Consider the following 26,312-nt stretch of genomic DNA (forward strand, 5'->3'; position numbering starts at 1 on the left):
GCCAACCCGCGGCGAGACCCCGGCGCCGGGCCCAATGGGGGGGCGGCCGTGGCGGGCGCAGGCGGGACTTCCGGCAGAGCTACCGAGGGGGTGGGTGCGCGGGCAGCTGTGGGGCCGCCGAGGGAGCGGGTCTGGGCTGCCGGGGCCCGGGCCCCACACGGCGCCCCCTCGCAGCGCCTCAGCATCCGGCAGTGTGAGAGCGGGAGGGCCCTCGCGCCCCCGCCCCGCGGCCCCCGACCAGTCAGGGCTGAGCCGCGAACGAAATCCTGCTCGGGCTCCGGACCTCACCCGCCTTCCCCGCCACAGCCCGTGGCCACGCCTCTTCTCCTCTCCATCTCCCCTCCGATCTTCTGTTTCTGTAGGGAGGTGAGAATTTCTGCCTCACGACATTGTTAGGAGACCAACGCGATGGCACGTTGTAAACTGTACAACGGTGGGAGAAAGGACAAGGTGGCACTTGCTGGTCCGAGTGCCGCTGGGCGGCTCTGGAGGTCTGGGCCCCGCTCCCTGGCCTCGGAAGTGAGCAGGGGGCATGGTCCCTGTCAAGTGCCGCGGTCCTCTAGATCAGGCTCCCGTGGGCGTTCGGTGGAATCCAACTTCAAAAGGAAAGAACTCAGTTGGGGTTGCTCTGAGGCTGGGTCAGGATTTTACAGCTGGAACGACCTAGAACATGCTTTTAAAACGTGGCCTTCCAGGATATATGAAGAATTAGTGCCATATCCCGTCATTTTTGTCCAAGCAATTAAATGCAACAAGTTTTTTTTTTTTTTTTTTCCCTCTCTCTCTACATTGGACCGAAGGGTGGGGGAGGTGAGCGTGGAGCAGCATTCATTCATTCATTCAAATAATTATTTCCTTTTCTGAGCAGGACATGGTGCTGGGCTATGGGGGGTGGGAAATGATCCCTGTACAGATAAACTTGAGTGAACTGTAGAGCAATTGTTAGAAGCAGGTTTTGAGGATACAACAAGCTGCCCTCGAGGGGCTTAGGGCCTGGTAGACAAGGTGAAAACATTGTGTGAGGCAAAAAGAAAGTGATAAATGCTGGAGAGGAGGTATCAAGTGTTAGAGGGTTGAGAGAAAGGAATAGTTAATGGCAGAATCAAGGAGAAGGAACCACAGAAGCAAAGACAGCCAGTGGAACAAAAGGCAAATTCTAAGAATATGCGGTAGCTTGCTGTGACGGGAGGGTTGGATATGTGTACCGGCTTTAGAGGCGATGGAACAAAGTATAGGTGGGAATGCTACGCTGAGGGATGTTGACTTTATTTGTATGCAGTTACTCTTCCTAAGACGTTATTTTTACAGGTCTAAGTAGGAAAGTAAAATAACCGTCGATTTTGAGGAAGGTTATTCTAAAAGTGTAAGGGGAAGATTGGCTGGAAAAATAGAAGCTGGGGTACTAATGAGATGAGAGGTACTGAGGGATTCAACTGTGCTCAGGAGTGAAAAAGGCAAGGAAGAGGTATGACAGGGTGATGGTAAAGCGCCAGGCTGAGCCCTAGCCACAGGTATGTGGAGAGGTGACAGATCTGTGCCAGGGGACTGCAAGGATTGTGCACTGTTACCATAATGAAGGGGCAGGGCAGTCGGAGAAGACGATGGATTCCGCTTCATACAGAGTATGTTTGAAATGCTGTTGGGAACATTAAGTGATGAAGATGTGGTCCCTACTGCAAAAGATGTTCTGATAGAATGAGAAAAGCATGTGAACAAGTCTTAAAACCTAGGGGAAGCCCTGCAAAAAAGACACAAGTGGAACATTCGTACTGCTTTTCCTTGCTGCAGATTTTCTCCTTGGAGCCTTCTTTCTTTTTTTCTTTTTAAGATTTTATTTATTTATTCGACAGAGATAGAGACAGCCAGCGAGAGAGGGAACACAAGCAGGGGGAGTGGGAGAGGAAAAAGCAGGCTCCTAGCGGAGGAGCCTGATGTGGGGCTCAATCCCATAACGCCAGGATCACGCCCTGAGCCGAAGGCAGGCGCTTAACCGCTGTGCCACCCAGGCGCCCCTGTAGTCTTCTTTCTGAAGGACCTTTCCTTTTTCCTGAGCTTTCAACTATTCTTAATGGTTGTATCTGGTGAAGTTGATAAAGTGATCCACTTTATGATAAGGTGAATGCTGGGAGTGTCTTTTTCCCTTTCTCCCATATATTTCCCCTCTTGTTTCCTGCTCATTTCTTTATCACTACCTTATTTTCCTGGGTCCAGTCCCTAGACTTCACTCTTGGCTAACATCTCTGCCTAGAAACTCCTCTGCTTCCTCAGACCATGTAAGGCCCTCTGGTCGTTTATTCTTCCCCAAGGTATAGCTTTGATCTGTCTTGCCCAACTAGCACGCCAGTCTCTTGGAGTTATATTTGGGTCTCAATGCACGTAAGTGCTCCAAGGAGTGTTTGGATAATGGCTTCCCTCCATCAGATTCTCGTCCTGTGGACTCATCCTACTTAGGTTCCTTTTCTTCAGTTTCTTAAGGTTGAAGTGTTGGTAGAACCAATTTTATTTTATGTATTGAAGTAGAACTTGTAACCAAGGCCATCGAGCCACAGCAAATAGGGTGGAAGAAGAACATAATTTTTGTCGTGGGATCTACAGCCACAAGAAGTGGGACCGAAGAGCTCTCTCACACATCTAAGCTTCTGTTCCTATGTGCCTGCAGGAAATTCTGTGTTGCTAGCCCCACGGTATTTCTTGAATTCCTTTAAACCTGCCCCCACTTTCTGTCAATAGTCTCGTTTGTAAACTCTAATTCAGTTGCCTAGTTTGAGTGGCATTTTTCCCTCTTATGTTTATTGCCCCAGACTAAGGTAATTTTGTGGGTACTTCAAAGTAAGTTTTCAAAAAAGGCTAAATACTCCCTTTCTGTGCTTTGTCAGAGCGAAAGCAGGCTACTTGGCAAAATATACTGTAGAGTTAGAAGATTCTTAAGTCAGAACAAAGTTGAACCAGATGGCTTTTTAGGCCATTTCAATTCTTGAAATTTCATTACTCTAGACAGAATTCCATTTACAGGGGTGCCTGGGTGGCGCAGTCAGTTAAACATCTGCCTTCAGCTCAGGTCATGATTCCAGGGTCCTGGGCTCAAGCCCCACATGAGACTGCTCAGCAGTGAATCTGCTTCTCCCTCTTCCTCTCCTTCTGTAATCTCTCTCACTCTCTCTCAAATAAATAAGTAAAATCTTAAAAAAAAAAAAAAAGGGGGGGTTCCCTGGGTGGCTCAGTCAGTTGAGCACCTGCCTTCGGCTCAGGTTGTGATCTCAAGGTCCTGGGATCAAGCCCCATGTCAGGCTCCCTGCTGGCAGGAAACCGGCTTCTCCCTCTCCCTGCTCTTGTTTTCTCTCACTATCTCTGTCTCTCAAATAAATAAATAAAATCTTCTTTAAAAAATCTTTTTTAAAAAAAGGATTCTATTTGCAGTAACTAGTGCTTATTCAGATCTCTCTGTAAATATGGAAAATTCCATAAACTCTGGTTTTTATTAAGGTGGGAAATTAATTCACTTAATATGCAAAGAGAGTTTACTGATTAATTTTTTAACATCCATAATACAATAGAAAATGGGTATTGGGCATGAATAGGACGTGAGCAAAAAAATGCATTTCAAATGACCCTTAGGTTTAGGAAGAGAAAGTTCAGCCTTGCTTTTTTTTTTTTTTTTAATGTTCTATCTTTTATTGTGGCAAAATACACCTAACATAAAATTTGACATTTTAACCACTTTAAAGTGTACGTTCCAGTGACATTTGGTACATGTACATGTTGTGCAACCATCACTACTATCTAGTTCCAGAACATTTTCATTACCCCAAAAGGAAGCCCCATGTGTACCCATTAAGCAGTCACTCCCCATCCTCCTCCCACCCTCCCCAGCAACAGCCCCTGGCAACAACTAATCTGCTTTCTGTTTCCATGGATTTTCTTATTCCAGATATTTCATGTAAATGAAATCATATAACGTGGCCTTTTATATCTGGGTTTTTTTCAATTAACATCGTGTTTTCAAGATTTATCTGTTTTGTGGCATGTGTCAGTGCTTCCTTTCTTTTTTCTTTTTAATTTTTAAGTAATCTCGACACCCAGCATAGGGCTCGAACTCACAATTCTGAGATCAAGAGCTGCATGCTGTCCCAACTGAGCCAGCCAGACAGACCCCCAGTACTTCATTTCTTTCTATGGTTGAATAATATTCCATTTTGTTTGTCCTTTCCGTATGTTGCTGGGCTTTTGGGTTTCCACCTTCTGGCTATTGGGAATAGAACTGCTGTGAACATTGGTGTACATGTTTTTGTTGGAACACCTATTTTTATTTTGGGGGTACATACCTAGGAGTAGAATTGCAACTTTCCTTTTTTTTTTTTTTTAAGATTTATTGATTTTATTTATTTTAGAGCACAAGTGGGAGGAGTAACAGAGAGAGAATCTCAAGCAAGCTCGCCCTGAGCGTGGAGCCCGACACAAGCTCGATCTCACAACCCTGAGATCATGATCGAGCCTTAATCAAGAGTTGGATGCCCAACCCCACAACTTTGCTTATTTTTTTAAGACAGTTAAAACTATGGAACCCACTTAGCATTCTTCCTTCAAGTGATTTATAAGATTTGTTTTCTCTCTTCACCTGGGTCTCTGCTCAGATGTCATCTCAGAGACAGCTCCCCAGACAACCTTGTGTATTTATTTATGTTATCTTTACTTATCGCTTGTTTCTCCCCTAGAATAAAGGTCTTGAGGGCAGGGATTTAATTCTTTGTCACCACTGTCTTCTTAGCACCTTGCACAGGATCTGGCACTGTTGAGAAGTACGTGTTGAGTAAATGCTGAATGGGCACTTCACCTGGGAGACAAGCACTCATAGACTATTGTGGGAACTGTAAATTGTAGTACTTATAAAGAGGGTAGTTTGCCAGTATCAGATTTAAAATGTTCATGCCCTTTGACTCATTTCAATTCTAGGAGTTTATCTAAGCATAACCCCATATATATGTAAGAAAATTCATTGCTGGGGTGCCTGGGTAGCTCAGTTGGTTAAGCGTCTGCCTTTGGCTCAGGTCATGATCCCAGGGTCCTGGGATGGAGCCCCCCGTGGAGCCCCACATCGGTCACCCTGCTCAGTGGGGAGTCTGCTTTTCCTTTTCCCTCTGCCCCTCCCCCTGCTTGAGAGAGCGTGCACACTCGCTCTCAAAATCTTTTTTTTAAAAAAAGAAAATTCACTGCTGCATTGTTTGTAATATATTTTTTAAAACCCTACCTATCCCTTATTAAGAGGCTGGTTGCAGGGGCGCCTGGGTAGCGCAGTCGTTGAGGCGTCTGCCTTCGGCTCAGGGCGTGATCCCGGCGTGCGGGGACCGAGTCCCGCATCGGGCTCCTCTGCTGTGGGCTTGCTTCTTCCTCTCCCGCTCCCCCTGCTGTGTTCCCTCTCTCGCCGGCTGTCTCTCTGTCACATAAATAAATAAAATCTTAAAAAAAAAAGAGAGAGGCTGGTTGCATTGAATAGAATATATCTGCATTAGTCTCCAGCTATCATAATAAAATACCCCAGTCTGGGCGGCTTAAACAACAGAAATTTACTTTCTCGTAGTTCTGGAGGCTAGAAGTCCAGGGTCAGGGTGCTACCAGAGTTGCTGAGGCCTTTATTCCTGGCTTGCAGGTGGTTGCCTTCTTGCTGTGCCCTCACGTCGCCTTTCCTCTGTGCTTGTGGAGAGAGGTCTCTGGTATCCGTTCTTTTTTTAAGGACATTAGTCCTATCTGATGAGAGTCCCAGTCTTATGACCTTATTTAGCCTTAATTACCCCCCTGAAGATCCTATCTTAAACACAGTCACATTGGGGGCTAGGGTTTCAACATATGAATTTGGAGGGGACACAAATAATAATGTCATCAATTAAACGAAGTAGTATGCAGCAATTTAAAAGAATTAGTGCAAACACAAACACTGAAAAATATCCAGGAAATGTTGAGTTTAAAAAGTCATGTTTTATGATTGTATGTTTATAATTCCAACTGTGTTTTTAAAAAGACCATGTGTTTATACATATGCTTATGTAAGCTTAGAACATTTCTGCAAAAATATAACAGAACTGGGTTTGGTTTTTTTTTTAAATTTTTAAGTAAGCTCTACACCCAATATGGGGCTTGGACTCACAACCCAGAGATCAAGACTCACACGCTCTACTGACCAAGCTAGCCAGGCACCCCTCTATTAGAACTGTTAACTGTGCAGCTAAATCGGAGTCTCTTAGTTTTCACTTTATACTCTTCTATATTGTTGGATTTTGGGTGGCCGAAAGTAGGTATTCCTTTTATGGTAATAAAAAAATAACTATAAAACATATGAAATGTGCAGGGCTCTTGAGAGAGAAATTTAGTTATAATGGTAGCCATTAACACACCTGTGCTAGCTAGCCATGCATGCTGTTTTCAAATATATTAAACTCAGATGTACATTTATTTTTTAAATGTATATTTATTTTATAATTAGATAGTAATTCCATAATAATTTGAAACATACACAAAGTCACGAGATAGTATCTGTTATGCCACGGACCCTGAGGGTCCCTAAGGGTTCTCGTTGGATATACCAAGAATTCAACGCCCTACCTGCTCCTCTTCACCTGGGCTGTTGCTCAGAGTCACATTTTCAGCAAGAATCCTTGAGGGATGAAGTATTATCTCCCTTCGGACAAAAGGCGGACTTAACTTCCACTTACTATAAAAATGGAAGCCCCCAAGCTCAGTGTTTTCTTCTGATAATGAGACACTATGTGAGCAGACAACTATGGTCAACGCTTTCGTATCACACCCAGGAAACTTGGGGGCATAGGGAACTGTTACAAACCAATGGGAATCTCTGGCTACTGCTTTTCCTGTGGATGAAGTCCTTTGTGTCTGACCCAGGAGTCTTGTGTCTTCTGTCAGCACCTGTGAAATAGTAACAGAGTAGCTACTAGTTTAGTTTGTAAATTCGTTAAAATTCCAGACCTACACCTGCGACCCAATGTCCACCACCCCAGATTTTTTTAATCATATCATACCATTTCATTTGTAATAATACCAGAGTGCGTCTCTATAACATTCTATTCGGCACAACCACAAAACCAATTTTATACCTTGGAAGGCCAGTAAATCCTTACTATCATTTGCATAATACTTAAATGTAGATGAATTTCTTTGGGTAAATTAAAAATTATCCCTGTCCTTTGCATCAGTATTTTAAGTTTGGTATCACTGCAACATTGAAACATGAATATATTTCATTTATATGTGGACTTCTTTCAAAGCCTTGGGTTAATTTTTTGGCTCCGAACTGCAGAAATAGGAGGGTTTGGATAGTGGAGTATCACATTTTTCGGTATGTAGTAAACACTTATAAATCAGTTGTTTCTGACAAAAGCTCTAGTTAACATCATTGGCTAAATTGTACAAATCAGTTATTCTCAATCTTAGAAAATATTTATTGGTAAAACTGGAAAAAGAATGTATAGCTCCAGGCTGCTTTTTTTTTTAAGATTTTTTTCCCCCAAGTAAGCTCCACACCCAATGTGGAATTTGAACTCACAATCCCAAGATCGAGAGCAGCATGCTCCACCCACTGAGCCCGCTGGGCACCCCCCAGGTTGCTTTTTAGCTATCACTGTTAACCATGGTACTGCCAAAGGACCAACATATAGGCTTTTTTCAAAACGTGAATGAAACTGACTTCTGGTCAGGGTAGCTTTGTACACACTTTGATGCCACTCCCTTTGTTCCAAACACATAGTAAAATTAATAAAAGATTAAAATTACATATGCATATTCAAAAACAAGATAAACATTTATGTTGACCAGAAACAGAGCTGTAATCTTGCTGGGCTATGGATCCAGAAATAGAGGCAGTCTGAAGTTTATAATCTATAAGATAATATGATTGAGTGGGTGGGGACAAGTGCCCCATGTAATGGGGATAATGGCCCCAGATTACTGCGTGCACTTAGGAATTCAGATGGGGCTCCCTAAACTTAACAGAGATTGGAAAAATCTACAGCCCATCCATTCCTGAAGATGTAGCTTATGTGAAGTTATATACTTAGGAAGTAGGACATTGAATGCAGACCTAAATCCAACTACCCCTCACTTGGTGCATGGATCTCCTGTCTCCCAAATTTTATAGTGGAAACAGAGTCTCAAGTTACAAATGTAAAACTTCTTTCTGGTTGGGTTTCCTGGACGATTCAGTAGATGTTATCACAAAACCATCAGGGAAGGAGATTCATGTGTAGGGAAATAATCCCCATTCATGAGATGTTTATAAATCAAGCTTTCAAAACATACAAGCAAACCTAGCCAAAAGAAAGAACCAACCAAATCAGCATCAAGAGATGAATTCACTGCAATTAAAATGAAAATAATGGAGTAACCGGACAATAACTTAATGTATTTTAGAATATCCAAAGACATAAAGGAAGCATACCTATTTTAAAAGAAAAAGAAATTATGAAATAAAAGTTATCAGAAATGGAAAGGTGGGGGCGCCTGGGTGGCACAGCGGTTAAGCGTCTGCCTTCAGCTCAGGGCGTGATCCCGGCGTTATGGGATCGAGCCCCACATCAGGCTCCTCCGCTATAAGCCTGCTTCTTCCTCTCCCACTCCCCCTGCTTGTGTTCCCTCTCTTGCTGGCTGTCTCTATCTCTGTCGAATAAATAAATAAAATCTTTAAAAAAAACAAAAAGAAATGGAAAGGTGACAAATATGTAAAGAACTGGATGGAAATTGTAGAAATTAAAAATGCAATTGTCGAATAAATATAGATGTCATGAACTCTAGGTAGGTCTTAGTGGGAAGAGGTTTAGTGAATTGGAAAGTTATATTGTATTCTGAGTGAATAGCTCATTACTAAGAGAAAAAAAGAACAATTAAAAAACATGAAGACTAGATTGAAGGACTTCAATGTAAGTGTATAAGTTGCAAAAGATTACCCTAGAGGGATTGCAGAGAAGTAATACTGCATTTAACACAATGTTTGGAAATGTTCCAGAATTGAAGATACATATCCTCAGAACAAATGTGCACACTGAATGCCATGCAGGATAAATAAAAGTAATCACTTGGACAAAGTGCAAGGGAACTACAGAACATTAAGAATAAAGAAATCTTGCAAGCTACCAGAGAAAAAAGGCACAAAACTCACAATGGAAAGCAATTTGACAACAAACATTTTTCACAGCAATAAAAGATAGCAGACAATGGAGTAACCTGGAATTTGCTGAGAAATAACTGTCAACTTCAAATTCTATATCCAGTTAAACTCTTGCTAGAACGAGGAAAAGGTAAATACATTTTCAGGTCCCTAATGAATAAGAGATGGTCTCAGCCAGTGACCCTCACTGAAAGAACTAGAGAATGTGCTTCTCAGAAGAAAAGTTAACCCAGTGGAAAGGAGTGGGATAAAATAAACAATGACATGAACTAATATTAGAAAAACATATCAGTAAATTTTAATTTACAATTGACTATTAAAATAGTTTTTGTGTGTGTGCATGTAAAAATAAAAGTCGGAACTAAAATTTTAGGTAAAAATAGAATACAAAGTATGTGTCATTTGGGATGTTTGGAGCAACGAGAAACAGAAACCTTGACTGAAGCCTGGCTTAAAGTATACAGACATGCATTGTCTCACAACACAGGAAATCCTCAAGTACAGCGGGCCAACTTGACTGATTCAGGGGACCCAGGTTCTTAACATTTTTCTGTTTTCCACCTCCAGAGTAGGCCCTGTCCTCCGGTTTCTAGCAAGATGGGTTTAACCGTTCTCCTGAAGATTCAAAAGACTCCTTTTCATGTTTCACTGACCACAGCTGGACACCGTTTTGTGAATTTATCCCTGCCCATGGGGAAAGAGTCAGCCCTGATGGTGGAGTCAGTTCTTAATTAGGAGGAAGATAAAGACAGTAAATAACTTAGGATTTTGTTAGAAAATTTTATTTAGAATATATAACAATTAAACAAATAGAAATATAATTTACAGCTTCCAAGACAGTCAAGGGGAGATAAAGAAAAAATATTCATTGAACAGAAGGCAGGAGAGGAGGGGCGCCTAAAATATTTTTGGGGCGCCTAGGTGGCTCTGTCAGTTGAGAGTCAGACTCTTGATTTCGGCTCAGGTCATGATCTCAGGGTCATGAGATCAAGCCCCACACGTCAGGCTCTGCACTCAGCGGGGACTCTGCTTAAGATTCTTTCCCCACCCCCTTTTGCTCCTCTCAACCCCCCATGCTCTCTCTGTAAAATAAATAAATAAAATCTTACCAAAAAAAAAGAGAGAGAGAGAAAGGAGAAGGCAAGGAGAGGGAAAAAAGGAAGCAAAGAAAAACCATGGTAAACAGGGAAAAAAACATATAAGATGACAGCAATGCATCAAAACATGCCAATGATCACAATGAATGTAAAAGGTGTAAACTTGCCTGCTTATTGCCCTCACACGAGGGAACTCAATGAGCAGCCAACCAGCGGTTTCTTGGGTACCAGCGCTGTTTGCGTCTTTTTTGAGTGGGAGATGTAATTCTCCTATTAAGCACTAGAGGTCAGCAACATTCATTACTGAATCTGTTTTCCCTGTACTCAGTCTCCGCCGTCAGGAATGTGCTTCTTTCAGAACTGACATATAATCTTCCATCTAAGGATTATTTTCAAATTAAAAAAAAACATTTTTGGAGCACCTGGGTGGCTCAGTCAGCTAAGCGTGGGACTCTGCATTTCGGCTCAGGTCACAGGGCCATGAGATTGAGCCTCACATGGGGCTCCACGCTCAACAGAAGTCTGCATGGGATTCTCTCTCCCCCTCTGTACCCCTCTCATATGTGTGTGCGCGCTCTCTCTCTCAAATAAATAAATAATTAAAAAAAAACCACATTTTTATAGCACTTAGCATTTCAGCTACTCAAAATAGTTGTCAAGAATGTATTTAAGTGCCTGGTAGATCAGCAGACGTGGAGGCCAGCTCCTCTACGGATTGCACATCTTACTTGATGGGAATTAGTTAGATGTTCTGTGAATATAGATTCTTTAGCTATGATTCAAATAGGACATATGCAGCTAGAGAGCCTTCATAGGCTCTAAGGACAGCTAGATTTATGCAAGTTAACGTCTTTACTGTTGTTGGAAGGCTGTTCTCTTTCCGGCTAACAGTTACCATGAAAAATCATATGGCTTGTTCACTGTCTGGGAGGTGTGTTACCAGATAGCACTCTTTTCCTCACTCTGATGTCTTTATTTTATTACAAGCTTATTGGATTTTGTTTTAAGTCTTTACAGAAGAAGCAGAAGGTGAGGGGCGGCTGAGTGGCTCCATCAGTTAAGCGTCTGCCTTCAGCTCAGGTCATGATCCTGGAGTGCTGGAATAGAGGCCCACAAAGGGCTCCCTGCTCGGTGGGGACCCTGCTTCTCCCTCTCCCTCTGTCCCCCCCCCCCCCCACACTGCTCGAGCTCTCTCTCGATCTCTCTGTCAAATCAATAAAGTCTTTTAAAAAAATAAAATAGATTGAAAAAAAGAAGTAGAAGATGAACAGGGATTCATAAAGGGGGGCACCTTTGGCTCTGACCAGTTGCCCAGTTTTGCCGATTTCACTTTTACTTTAATCTTTATTACATTAATTCTAGTGGCAGTGGCTATTAGTCAACAGTCACTGACTGCAATGAATACTTGGTTACTTGGACTGAGTTTAAAACCAGCAATTACATTTAACTTGTGTTTAAGCAGACAATGGCTCATTTGAAATTCGCTTATCTGATGCTGTCATGTGGGAACCTAATTTCATTGTTTTGCTAAGACATATTATTATAGCCCATCACAGATGTCTAATAACTTTGTGGAATCAGTATGAATTGACTAATGGGATCTTTTCTTTCAGGTTTGACTACCAATGGATAGAAATTCCATTTTTATTTTTTTGAAAGATTTTATTTATTTATTTGTCAGAGAGAGAGGGAGAGAGAGTACAAGCAGGGGGAGCGGCAGGCAGAGGAAGAAGCAGGCTCCCTGCTGAGCAAGTAGCCCAATGCAGGACTCGATCCCAGAGTCCTGGGATCATGACCTGAGCTGAAGGCAGACACATAACCGACTGAGCCACCCAGGAGTCCCAATGTATAGAACTTTTGAAGCTGAGCTGCAAAATTCACGGTTTGTTACATGCCTTTTCCAGAAGTGAACTGTGCCTTTTGTTAAAGTTTTACTTAATTAAATTAATTAATTTATTTCTTAGAGAGAGAATGTGCATACACAGGTGTTGGGGGAGGAGCAGAGGGAAAGAGAGAGAATTTCAAGCAGGCTCCATGATGCAGGGGTCGATCTCACGACCCTGAGATCATGACCTGAGCTGAAATAAAGAGTCAGTCTTTGTTTTAAAACCAGTAGTGAACTCTCAGAATTTCATACTTAGGTTTCGAATTATTTGTATGCAGGGGGAAAAAAAGTCTAACTTTCAAAGTAAGATTCAGTGTTAAAACCCCTGAGGAATTTAAGGTATTATTAAAGTGGTAAAACTAATTATCTGGTGCAGGAAGTCAAGACAATGGTAATCTCTGAGATTAAGAAGCAGTTGTGATTGGGGAAGGCATGGAGAAAAGCTTCTGGGCTGATTCCCAGGTTCCAGGTCATAAGTTGGGTGGTGGTTACACAGGCATGTCCACTTTGTCATAATCTGTCAAGACCTACACTTATGATTTATAGGCATTTCTGTAATTACATCATACTCCAGTAACATTTTTAAAAAATTGTTATATACGGAACATCACTTTCAACCAAACTGTATTCTAAAATATCATCGGTAAAAGAAACTTTTCCAGGGTAGTCTTTACCCTGCCTTTGAAAGACTTTGGTTCCTTTGTGTTCTGGGAGTCCTGCTGAGAATGAGTCTTCCCCAGTGTATTCCAACCAAGACTCAGAGGACCTAGAAGTGGTGTCCCCACTATCCTTCTGAGGGTATTATACTTTATGTTTTATGTTTGAGTATTCATGTCTCCTGTGCTTTTATTTGATTCCCAGGCCATGTAGGCTCTGAGAAGGAGAGTGGGAATGCCCTGGGAACCATTACTATAATCAGCACCTGAATAAATTACTAAACCTGGTTTGATCATTATAAAATTATCATCCCTACTGTGATATCAAACACTTGTGATAGGTTTGGACTGTAGTGTCAGCTATATCTAAGTGTATTTTTAAAAGTTTGAAGTAATTTCACCAGCAGAAATGTTTAAAGAATAATGCAAAGACTTCCTGTATACCGTTTACCAATGTCCCCATAGTCGACTTTATCACATTTCCTTTACATTCTGTCCCTGTTGAAAGTAAGTTACAGACGCAATGCCCAATTACCCCTAAATTCTTTGCATTTCCTACAAATAAGGGCAATCTTCTACATGTAACCATCAAAATCAAGAATTGAACATTGATATCACACAATCCATAAACCATATTCATGTTTCGCTAGTTATCCCAATAATGTACAGCATCACGTGTTGCAAATATATATGTCATATCTCTTTGGTCTCCTTCACTCTAGACCAGTTCCTAAGACTTTCCTTGTCTGTCACAAGCTGGACAGTTTTTAAAAGCATAGGCCAGTTGCTTTCCCGACTGCTTCTCAGTTTGGATTTGTCTAATGTTTCCCTCACGATTAGATGTAAGTCAAGCATTTTGGCAGGAACGTCACAGAAGTGGCTGGTGTCCTTACATCTGACATGCAGTGTTGATTTGCCCCAACACTGGCCTTGTTGATTTTGATCCCTTCGTTAAGGTGGTGTCTGCCCATTTCCTTCACTATCAAGTTATTTGTAACTATCCATTGGGAAGATACTTTGAAACCAGGTATATATCTCAGTCCTCTAAAAAAATGTCACCACTTCTTCTAGCATCTATGGATGATTCTTGTCTGAACCAATTTTTACCGTGATGGTTGCCAAATGGTGATTTTCTAATCCCATCATTCTTCTGCATTTACAGTTGGCATTCTATCATAGGGAAGCACTTTCTCGTCTCTCCATTTATCCATTAACTCATTTATTTATATCATCATGTGTCCACGGATTCCTATTTTATTCAGTGGTTAATCAATCCATTACCATCACTATTTATTTGATACTCAAATTGTCTCAGATTTGTCCAGTGGGACCCCCTTCACAATGTCCTCTTAATGTGTTCCCACCATTCTTTGAGTACCTCCTTACTTTGTAACATAAGATGAACCATACTGATCTTGTAGTTTCCATGCCCTAGCCCTGGAACCAGCCACTTCCCCAAGGAGCTCTGGTTCCCTTTAGTGGAGTAAGGTGTTTAGAAACCAAGATCTAAATACTAGGTGTGTTCATTGCTAGTCACTATATACTCACGCACACACACACACACACACACACACACTCATATAAGTGCATACACTTACAACTTCCACTTACAACTCTATTTCTCTGTATACTCACACCAATACTTTCAATTTCTGTCAAACTCCACAAGCCTCATTCTAGCCTTCCCCAGACAGTTTTTGTAACTTTGTGGGAAACCTGGCTCTCAATACCCTCAATATATTTACTTTCTTGCTCAATCCCCCTTTAAGTAATCAATCTTTGGGCAAACTGACCTCCTTGAACTTAATTGTACAGGCTACCTCCTCACTTGGCCCAGGTGCTGTTGGTTGTCTCCCATAAATATTGGGCAAAGAGAAAGTCATCTAAGGTTTATCGATTTTTGTTTTAATGAGGTCAGTAATTGGTGAACTATTGAAGGTATTTATTGTAGAATTTTATTTATTTGTTTGAGAGAGAGACAGAGAGAGAGAGCTCAAATACAAGTACGGGGGAAGGGGCAGAGGTGGAAGGAAAGGACGAAGCAGATTCCCTGCTGATCAGGGAGCCCGATGCGGGGCTCAATCCCAGGACCCCGGGATTATGACCTGTGCCAAAGGCAGACGCTTAACCAACAGAGCCACACAAGCACCCCTTGAAGATATTTTTGACTGATCGCATGATAAAAATGTAGTTAGATTGTGGTTAATCACAGATAATTCATCTCAATAATAATTTCTTAGCTAAATAGAGTTCCAGCTAAATATAAAGAAAAAATATGTTAAATTTGAGGATAAATTTGAATAATAGTAAAAACATAAATTTGTATAAAAATAATACAGTTCACATTTTGGAGCTCTTACTATGGGTCCATCACGAAGTACCGTGCATTTGTTATGTCATTTATCTTCCCAGCAATTCCAGTTATGCCCACTTTTAGTGTCTCTGTTTTACAAAGGAGGAAACTGAAGTTCAGAGCAGGATTAAGTAACTTGCTGAGGCTGCTGAGATTTCTAGTGGTGAAGCCTTTGAATTGAGTCAGTTCATCCCAAGTTTGTACTGTTAACAGTAGATGATTCACCATTAGACCTTGGTTGGTTTTGTGTGTTTGTTTGAAATTAAGAATAGAGCTGACTTAGACCACTTTATAAATCTTAAAATCCTGGGGGAGAGGTATATGTTTCTTCTACTTCCTTTGCAGTACTTCTTTTCTCTTTTTTCAATTTTTTAAAAATTAAAAAAAATTTTTTAAAGATTTTATTTATTTGAGAGAGAGAGAAAGAGAGCAAGAGCGGGGTGGGGGTGGAGGACAGAGGGAGAGGGAGAAGCAGACTCCCCTCTGAGCAGGGAGCCCCAGATGGGGCCCCATCCCAGGAACCCAAGATCATGACCTGAGCTGAAGGCAGACTCTTAACTGACTGAGCCACCCAGGCACCCGTTTCTTTCTTTTTTTTTTTTTTTCAAACCTAGTACGTATAGGGGTGCCTGGCTGGCTCAGTCAGTAGAACATGACACTCTTGATCTTAGGGTCCTGAGTTCAAGCCCCATGTTGGGGGTGGAGCCTGCTTAAAATTAAAAAAAAAATACATTAAAAAGAAACAACATAGTACTTATATACATAGAGGTTAAAATTTTTTTTTCTTTTTTCTTTTCATTTTTTAAAAGACTATTTATTTATTTATTTATTTATTTATTTATTTATTTCAGAGACAGAGAAAGAGAGGGAGTGCACAAGCTGGGGAGACAGGCAGAGCGAGAGGGAGAAGCAGACTCCCCGCCGAGCAGGGCGCCCAACACAGGGCTCAATCCCAGGACCCTGAGGTCAGATCTGAGCTGAAGGCAGACAGACGCTCAACCAACTGAGCCATCCAGGTGCCCCAGAGTTTAAAATTCTTATATAGAATGAGAAAGGTACTGAAATGAAGAATAAGAGATTATGCACAAGTACAAATAAATTTTTTATTGGATGTACTAGTCTACTATACTTCAATTACCTAAAGTTGTATGAATTACTTCAGGTTCACTACTATGTACACCCAAATGGAATAAAGGAAAAGAGCTGCAGTGGAATGAAACTTGGTCTATAAATTGTGCTTTTTTTGCTTTCTTGTTTTTAGACCTTCCCTTTCACTTTTTGGTGAGGGCAGAACCCTTTGTAACACAGCAGTACTGTTGGCAGTCTGAGACTCAACCGACAGCAGTAACTAATTTAACAACTATGTCTTACGTGCAGGTTAGACACCAGGACCGTGTTTTATACATTGAGGATATAAGGCATGTACACCACCCTCGAGGAGTGTTCAGTTAGTGGGGTGGACTGATAAGTTTGTTCATCCATTCCATAGTTCCTTCAGTTTTTCATTTATTCGGCAGATACTCAAATTGTGCCGGACGGGATGCTTGGTGCTAGAGTATAAGGGTGAACAAGACAGAAAAGTCCCTGTATTCAAGGAACTTCTATGCCTCGAGAAAGAAACAAGAGAATGACACATGCATATTTATATCTCTAGTTGTGATATGTGTCATAAAAGAAACACATCAAGGGCAGAGAGTAGCAGCTGTAGGCAGGGGTGGAAACATAGCTTCTTTTAGATTGAGTAGTCAGGAAGGGTAGATGTGGACCAGTAGGGCCTTTCGGCTGAAGTAAACAAACACCAACCAAAGACGGCATAAACTGGGAAGACATTAACTCACCTAAAAGAGGTGTGGACGTAGGTGGTAGTAGGGTTGGATCAATTTCCCCACTTGGTTCCTCCATGGCTGCAATAACTCCAGGCATCCTTAACTAACTCAACCACATGGAGGTCTTCTTCCTGCTGCTCTTTTTTTTTTTAATTTAAATTTTAGGTAGTTAACCTACAGCTCAATATTGGTTTCTGGAGTAGAATTCAGCGATTCATCACTTACACACACCACCCAGTGCTCAGCACAACAAGTGCCCTCCTTAATCCCCATCACCCATCTAGCCCACCCCCCACCCACCTCCCTCCATTAACCCTCAGCTTGTTCTCTATCATTAAGAGTCTCTTATGGCTTGTTTCCCTCTCTCCTTGTTTTCTTTTCCCCCTTCCCATATGTTCATCTGTTTTCTTTCTTAAATTCCATGAATGAGATCATATGATATTTGTCTTTCTCTGAATGACTTACTTTCACTTAGCACAATACACTGTAGTTTCATCCATGTCATGGCAAATGGCAAGATTTCATTCTTTTTGATGGCTGAGTAATATTCCATTGTACATATAAATAGCACATCTTCTTTATCCATTCATCAGTTGATGGACATTTGGGTTCCCTGCATAGTTTGGCTATTATTGATAATGCTGCTATAAACATTGGGGTGCCTGTATCCCTTTGAATCTGTATTTTTGTATCCTTTGGGTAAATACCTAGTTGTGCAATTGCTGGATGCTGGGGTAATTCTATTTTTAACATTTTGAGGAACTTCCATAGTGTTCTCCAGAGTGGCTGTAACAGTTTCTATTCCCACCAACAGTATAAGAGGGTTCCCCCTTCTCCACATCCTCACCAACACCTGTTGTTTCTTGTGTTGTTAATATATCCATCCTGACAGGTATGAGATGGTATCTCATCATGGTTTTGATCTTCATTTCCCTGATGATGAGTGACGTTGAACATCTTTCCATGTGTCTGTTAGCCCCCTGGATGTCTTCTTTGGAAAAGTGTCTATTCATGTCTTTTGCCCATTACTTAACTGGGTTATTTGTTTTTTTGGGTGTTGAGTTTGATAAGTTCTCTGTAGATTTTGGATACTAACCTGCTGCTCCTTTTCATCCCAACGTACTTCCCCAACTTCTCACTAACGGGAACTTGGTCACCTGGCTGTCCCTTACCCAAGCCCCTGGGATTACCATGATAGCCTTAAAACAGTGAAGGCTTGGGCTATGCTGGATCCAGGTACCATTGGCAGCAGGCAGCACTCCAGGGCTTCTCCAGGCCTGGCCGCGGATGGTTCAGGGCTGTGGCCTGGGCTCTGGGGACGCCCAACCAGAGCCCACGACCTGACAAGCTCCCCTCTCCCGCACCCCCCAAGCCTGTAGGCAGCAGCCACGGCACCCAGCCAGAATAGCATGATCCTGAAGCCTGGCTTCCATGAGGACTGGCAGCGGCACGTGGCCACATAGTTCAATCAGCCAGAGCAGAAGATCTGGAGATGCACGGCCGGGCAAGCCCAGACACACCCCAGCACCCCGCATCCTATCAACCCATCCAGCCCATCGTGAGGTGCCCCACGGTGAGGTATCACGCCAAAGTGTGAGCTGGCAGGGGCTTCAGCTTGGAAGGGTGATGGGGAGGCTGGCCCGGACCACTGAGATCTCAGTGGATCCAAGAAAATGGAGGAAGTCCGCGGAGCCCCTGCAGGCCAACAGGCAGTGGCTGAGGGAGTACTGCTCCAGGCTCATCCTCTTTCCCGGGAAGCCCTGGGCCGCCGGAGAGGGAAGCTGCTCTGCTGAAGAACTCACATTGGCTCCCCGGATGACAGGATCGATCACACCCATATTGCATGTCTATAGAAGGAGAACGCCAGAGTCGTTACAGAGAACTTTAAGGCATTGGCTAGTCTTCCCATGGCCCATGCCAACACCTGGCTCTTTGGCTTCCAAGCAAAAAGGTCCAAGAAAGCTCCAGAACAGAATGTTGAAAAGAAAAAATTAAATGTCTCTGGCACCTTGTGGCTAATGCAACCACAACCACAGCCATCACCACCACCACCATCACCACCACCACCGCCAACAACCCAGGGCAGGCTCATGCCCTGGGACCGGGGAAAGGGAAGCTGTCCACCCAACAAAATCCGTGTTGTGCTAGCAGGCAGGAAGCAGAGAATGGCTGTTGGGAGGCACAACAGTGTCTGACTGGGAAACCTCTCTAAATTGGTGACACTCGAACTGAAACCTTAAGGACAGGAATTAGTATGCAGTGCAAGGATGGGGTGGGCAGAAACAACCCTGCAGAGAGAAAAAAACCAAAAACCTGTGCAGAGATCCTGAGGCACTGGAGACTGCTGTGTGCGACACAGAGGATATAATACAAGCTCTCGGTGCCTTTGCACTTGCCCGACGATTCGTATGGAATGGTCTTCCCAAAGCACTGGCTGGCTTCCCCACCTTCTCCAAGGTTTTCTGCACAAGCCTCATATAAAATCTGTACCCCCAACATCTTCTATCTCTCTCTCATGCTTTATATTCTCCCCCTGAAACTTATGGCTATTTCACATACTGTGTGTTTATTTTCCTACTACACACTGACTTGCTCTGTAACGGCAGGGATTCTGATCCATTTTGTTCACTGCTTTATTCCTATGACCTAGAACGGTGTCTAAGACATACGAAGGCCTTAATGAATTTTAGATATTTTTCCGTTAGTAATTTAGCAAAGGAGAAGAAAGTCCAACTCACTATGGCTCATCCATAAAGCAGACGGTGGAAACTATAGTTGAGAGCGATGAGTGGATTTGAACTCAGTGTCCTCAACACCTATGCAATCAGTGTGCATTATTTCCTCCTCGTCCATCCATGCTGAGCAGCACACTTCTCAAAAGAAAGTAACATCACGGCCCATCACCCCAGAGGAAATGGAGTCAACCAAAGGTTTCACTCCAATGTGTTTAGGTATGGCTTTTTTTCTTCTTTTTCTTCTTTCCTTTCTTGGGGTTCTTGGTCTTCTTGACTCTTAGGATTATTGTTGGAAATAAAGTAATTTTTTTATATTTCTTTTTAAAAATTTACTATTTATTTATTTAAGTGTTTATTTTAATTCCAGTGAGTTACCATGCAGTGGTATATTAGTTTCAGGTGTACAACATAGTGGAAATAAAGTATTTGAAAGTTATCAGCCATTATTATCAGTCATCAAATTTCACCTCTGTTACACACTCTTTCTTTTCTCCTTCTGGGAATCTGATCAAATATATGTTAGGACCTGTCTATCATCTATGCGTTTTACTCTATTTTTTATCTTTTCTTTTCTTTTTATTTCTCCATGCTTCTTTGTGGATATTTCTTCCGATTTTTCAGTTTACTCAGCTGTGTCTGTTTTGCTCTTAAAACCATCCATCAGGTTACCAATGTCAATTATTGTGTTTTTTAGTTTTAGCCTTTCTATATGCTTCCTTTCTAATCTGTTATGTTTGTTTTTCTTTCCTGAAATTTTAAATCTTTTCTTCTCTCTCTTTAAACTAGTTAGATACTGGGGCTCCTGGGTGGCTCAGCTGGTTAAGGGTCTGCCTTTGGCTCAGGTCATGATCTCAGGATCCTGGGATTGAGTACATCCCCCGCCTCGGGGGGGAGGGTGGAGGGGGGAGTCTGCTGTGTTCCTCTCCCTCTGCCTTCTGCCCCTCCCCGCTTGTGTTCTCTCTCTCTCAAATAAATAAATCTCAAAAAAAAAAAAAAAAAAAACCACAACCTAGTTAGGTATTTAATTTTAGTCTGTGTGTTAACTACGTTACCTACAGCCCCTGGAGATCTGTTCAAAAGATGGCGGCTCTGATGCTCCATCTCAGCCTGTTCTCTCTGTGGAGAGGTTTTCCTCACCTTGCTCAGGCTCTGCTAAAACATGCCAGGCGCCTCTCCCATGTGAAAACCCTTCTCATTCCACCTAGGCTCCGATACCCCATGCCAGGTTGCCCCCTATACTGCCTGAGCGCCCTCCTCACCACATTCGAGAAATGACACCCTGTCGTGGGTTGCCCCCACATGGATACCCTTTTTTTTTGTTTGTTTTTAAGACTTTTTTTATTTGACAGAGCGAGCGAGAGAGGGAACACAAGCAGGGGGAGTGGGAGAGGAAGAAGCAGGCTCCCAGCAGAGGAGCCTGATGTGGGGCTCGATCCCGGAACGCCAGGATCACGCCCTGAGCCGAAGGCAGACGCTTAACGACTGCGCCACCCAGGTGCCCCTAAAGACTTTTTTTAAAAAAAGATTTTATTCATTTATTTGAGAAAGAGAGAGAGAGAAAGCACAAGCAGAGGGAGTGGCAGGCAGAGGCAGAGGGAGAAGCAGTCTCCCCCACTAAGCAGAGAGCCAGATGCAGGACTCCATCCGAGGACCCTGGGATCATGACCTGAGCTGAAGGCAGACGCTTAACCGACTGAGCCACCCAGGCACCCCTAATTGAAAACTTTGGGTTCTAATACATTTAATATAATTGCTGATCCTTATGGCTGAAGCTACACTTTGGTCAGTTCCACTCTTCTATTGCCTATCATTTTTTTCACTTTACTACTCTGCATGATACGCAAGGTCTCTACTCCTCCAGTGATGCTCTAGAAATTAAACACACATCATTAATTTATCAAATATTAACCAATATATTTACCTTTTTAGAAGCCTACCATTTCTGGGGCGCCTGGGTGGCTCAGTCGTTAAGTGTCTGCCTTCGGCTCAGGTCATGATCCCAGTGTTCTGGGATCGAGCCCCGCATCGGGCTCCCTGCTCAACGGGAAGCCTGCTTCTCCCTCTCCCACTCCCCCTGCTTGTGTTCCCTCTCTCATTGCCTCTCTCTCTGTCAAATAAATAAAATCTTAAAAAAAAAAAAAGACTACCATTTCTCCACTCACAATGTACTTATTATTCTTGTTAAATATTTAAATTCTGTGTTTCAAAATCCCACAAGAGGGGCTCCTGCGTGGCTCAGTTGATGAAGAGTCTGGTTTTGGCTCAGATCATGATCCCAGGGTCCTGGGGTCGGGTCCCCTGTCGTCGTCGTCATCGTCATAGTCAGGCTCTCTGTTCAGCAGGAAGTCTGCTTCTCCCTCTCTCTCTGCCTGCTACTCCCCCTGCTTGTACTCTCGCTCTCTGTCAAACAAGTGAATAAAATCTTTAAAAATAAATAAATAAAATAAAATCCCACAAGACAGGGGTGTCTGGCTGGCTCAGTCGGTTGAGCACGTGACTCTTGGTCTCTGGGTTGGGGGTTCAAGCCCCATGTTGGGGGTAGACATTACTTTAAAAATAAGATCTTAAAATCCCATCAGACATTCTTCTTGTTTTACACCATTAATATTGAGAGTTACTCATCATGTACCACTTTCTTTGCTCTTTGTGGTTTTTTGTAGTTGTTGTTTTGCAAATCAGGGGGTCATCTTTCCTCTTTCTGATATACATCTTTTAGAATTTCTGCAGATTTGCTTAAATGAGTCTAAATGAGAATTTCTCTTTGTCACGCTTGGGATTTCTTTGGTTCTTGAATCTATGAATATCAGTAATAGTTTTGGGTAATTCTCAATCATTTTTCAGTTATTGCCCCTACTCTCCTTCTCATTCTTTGAGACTCCAGCTTATTGAATAATAACTACCCATTTTCCCTCCTCAAGCCCCTGACAATCACTGTTCTACTGTCTCTCTTTATGATTTTTGACTATTCTAGGTATCTTCTGTATGGTTTGTGTGTTTGTGTGATTGGCTTATTTCACTTAGTGTGATATCCACCATGTTCATTCCTGCTACAACGTATGTCCAATTGTCTAATGGTTCCTTTGTTGCCTGTGCATTTGGTGTCGTATCCAACAAATCATTGTCAAATCCAGGGTCATGAAGCTTTTGCCCTGTGTTGTCTTCTAAGAATTGTATCGTTTTCTCTCTTACATTGTGGCCTTCGATCCATTTTAAGTTAATGTTTGTATATAGTGTGAGATAAGGATCCAAGTTCATTCTTTTGCATGTAGCTAGCTAGTTTAACCAACGTCATTTGTTGGAAAGGCTGTCCTCTCCCCATTGAATAGCCCTGGCGCCCTTGTCAAAACTCATTGCACCATGTGTTCAAGAGTTTATTTCTGGGCTCTCTATTCTTTCCCTTGGTCTATATGTTTGTCTTTATGCCAGTACCACACTGTTTTGAAGTTAGGAAATGTGAGTTCTTTGGCTTTGTTATTGTTTTTCAATACAGTTTGGCTATTTGAGGGCTTGAGATTCTACATGAATTTTGGGATGGGTTTTTCTATTTCTGCAAAAATCATTATTGGGATTTTATTTTATTTTATTATTTTTTAAGATTTATTTATTTATTTCAGAAAGAGGCAGGGTAAGGGCACAGGAAGAGGGTGAGAATACCAAGCAGTCTCTGCACTGAGCACAGAGCCCAATGAGGGGCTTGATCCCACAACCCCAAGATCATGACCTGAACCAAAACCAAGAGTTGGACACATAACCAACTGAGCCACCCAGACGCCCCCATCATTGGGATTTTATTAGGGATTGCATTGGATCTGTAGAATGCTTTCAGTGGTACTGACATTTTAACAATATTAAGTCTTCCAAACTATGAACAAAGGATGTGTTTCCATTTATTTATGTCTTCTTTAATTTCTTTCAGCAATATTTTTATAGTTTTCATTGTAAACTTCTTTTACCTCCTTGGTTTAGTTAATTCCTGAGTATTTTTTAAAAAGATTTATTTATTTATTTTAGGGAGAGAGAGTGCATGCATGAGCAGGGTGAGGGACAGAGAGAGAGAGAGGGAAAGAAGCAGACTCCCCGCTGAGTGTGGAGCCCCATACGAGACTCAATCCCATGATCCTGAGCTCATGACCTGAGCTGAAACCAAGAGTCTGAGGCTTAACTGACTGAGCCACCCAGTAATTTTTTTTTGATGCTATTGCAAATGGAATTGTAATTTCCTTTTCAGATTGTTTATTGTTAATATACAGAGATGCAACTGATTTTTGAGTCTTGACTTTACACCCTGCCACTTGGCCAAAATTATTTATTAGTTACAACAGTTTTATTGTTTCAGGGCTTTCTGTGTATGAGATCACATCATTTGCAAACAGAAATAATTTACTTCTCCTTTTCCAATCTGGATGATTTTTATTTCTTTTTCTTGCCTAATTGCTCTGGCTAACACTTCTCGTACTGTGTTGAATAGAAGTGGTGAAAGTCAGCATTCCTGCATTGTTCTTGATCTTAGAGGAGAAGCTTTCAGTCATTTACCATTGAGTATGATGGTCACTGTGGGTTTTTCTTATATGGCTTTTATAATGCTGAGGTGGTTTTCTTCTCTCCCTACTTTATGGAGTATTTTCATCATGTAAAGGCGTTCAATTTTGTCAAGTCCTTTTTCTGCATCAGTTGAGATGACCATGTGTCTTCTCCCTTTCTTCCGCTTATGTGGTACACCACGTTGATGGATTTTTGTATGTTGAACAATCACCCTTACATTCTAGGAATAAATACCACTTGGTTATGGTTTATTGTTTGCTAGTATTTTGTTAGTTTTTTACACCAATGATCTGTGGTTTAATTTTCTTATAGTGTCTGTCTGGTTTTGGTATCAGGGTAATGCTAGACCCATGAGTTTGGAAGTGTGCCCTCCTGTCCAATTTTTTGAAAAAGTTTGAGAAGGGTTGATATAAGTTCTGCTTTAATGATTGCTAGAATTTACCATCAGGGCCAGGGCTTTTCTTTGTTGGGAGGTTTTTGATTATGGATCCATCAATCAGTGTATGATTTTTTTATAATTTATGAAAATGGTTTTAGAACTAAATCCTCGGAATATTGACCAGACTGCTTTAACAATCACCCCATAGACTGTGTTACATAATCTGTTCCTTAGTAGCTTTTAGATTATTCCTTGACATAAGCATTAACATATCTATTTTAATTAAACATGATGTCAGGCTTTTCCTGACAAAGATAAAGTTTTTGTTAATTGGCTTGACAGGAAGGACTGGTTCTGTCAATTTAGGTTATATGGCAAATATTTTCCATAATTCAAATGAGCTTAAATGTGTGGTTCTAAGGTCTAGATGAAAATACATCTAAACTTTCTGATAAAAGTATTTCACCAAAAATATTGTATAAGTTTAATGAAATTAACAATAGTGTGATTTTCTCAAGCAGGTCTGAGTAAATTGAGTTAAACAAGATGCTTCTAAGTCAAAGGAACAGCTGTAAGAGTCTTTGTCAGGGATCAACACGCTATGACCCACAAGGCCCAATTTGCCTGCCTCCCATGTTTTGGTTTGTTTTGCTGGTGGTAAAATACAAGGCTATTTACCATTTTAATCATTTTTAAGTGCACAATTCCGTGGCAATTGTGAAATATATATTCATAGTGCTGTGCAACCACCACCACCATCCATTTCCTGAACTTTTTCAATATCTGAAATAAAAATGCTGCCTACCACCAGTTTTTGTAAATAAAATGTCATTGGAACACAGCCATGCTCGTTTATTTTCATATTGTCTACAATACAATGGCAGGGTTCAGTAACTGTGACAGGAACTATGGCCTGCAAGCCTAAAATATTTGCTATCTGTCCCTTCAGAGAAAATGTTTACAAACCCTAATCTTTGATACACTGTAGAAAAGCCTTCCGGGTATCCTCCTCGGAAATTAATCAAGCTGGGGCGTCTGGGTGGCTCAGTTGTTAATCGTCTGCCTTTGGCTCAGGGCCTGTTCTCAGGGTCCTGGGATCCAGCCACGCATCAGGGTCCCTCCTCCGCTGGGAGCCTGCTTCTCCCTCTCTCGCTCCCCCTGCTTGTGTTCCCTCTCTCGCTGGCTGTCTCTCTCTGTCAAATAAATAAAATTTAAAAAAAGAAAGAAATTGATCAAGCTAATGACTTTAAGGACTGGGAAACAGTCATGCAGTTTCCATTTCTTTTTTTCCCCTCAAAATTGAAGAAACTTAATCCACTTTTCACCTATAGATGAATAAATTTTTGATAGATCACTATAATTTGGAGAGCTAGCTGAGAAGTATGTTTCATCTCTAAACACTCTGGCACGCATTTTTTTAAACTTTTTTTTTTTAAAGATTTTATTTATTTATTTGACAGAGATAGACAGCCAGCAAGAGAGGGAACACAAGCAGGGGGAGTGGGAGAGGAAGAAGCAGGCTCATAGCGGAGAAGCCTGATGTGGGGCTCGATCCCATAACGCCAGGATCACGCCCTGAGCCAAAGGCAGACGCTTAACGACTGCGCCACCCAGGCGCCCCAGCATGCATTTTTTTTTAAGATTTTATTTTTTAAATTAATAAATTAATT

At 41.9% G+C, this 26,312-nt stretch overlaps 1 pseudogene; it reads left to right on the forward strand.

Moving 5' to 3' along the window:
• The first annotated feature begins 408 nt into the window (after positions 1-408).
• On the forward strand, positions 409-19,181 carry LOC103675114 (annotated as a pseudogene).
• Positions 19,182-26,312: the final 7,131 nt, after the last annotated feature.

The sequence above is a fragment of the Ursus maritimus genome, unplaced genomic scaffold (assembly GCF_017311325.1).
Source record: "Ursus maritimus isolate PB19 unplaced genomic scaffold, ASM1731132v1 scaffold_14, whole genome shotgun sequence".
Taxonomy (NCBI): domain Eukaryota; kingdom Metazoa; phylum Chordata; class Mammalia; order Carnivora; family Ursidae; genus Ursus; species Ursus maritimus.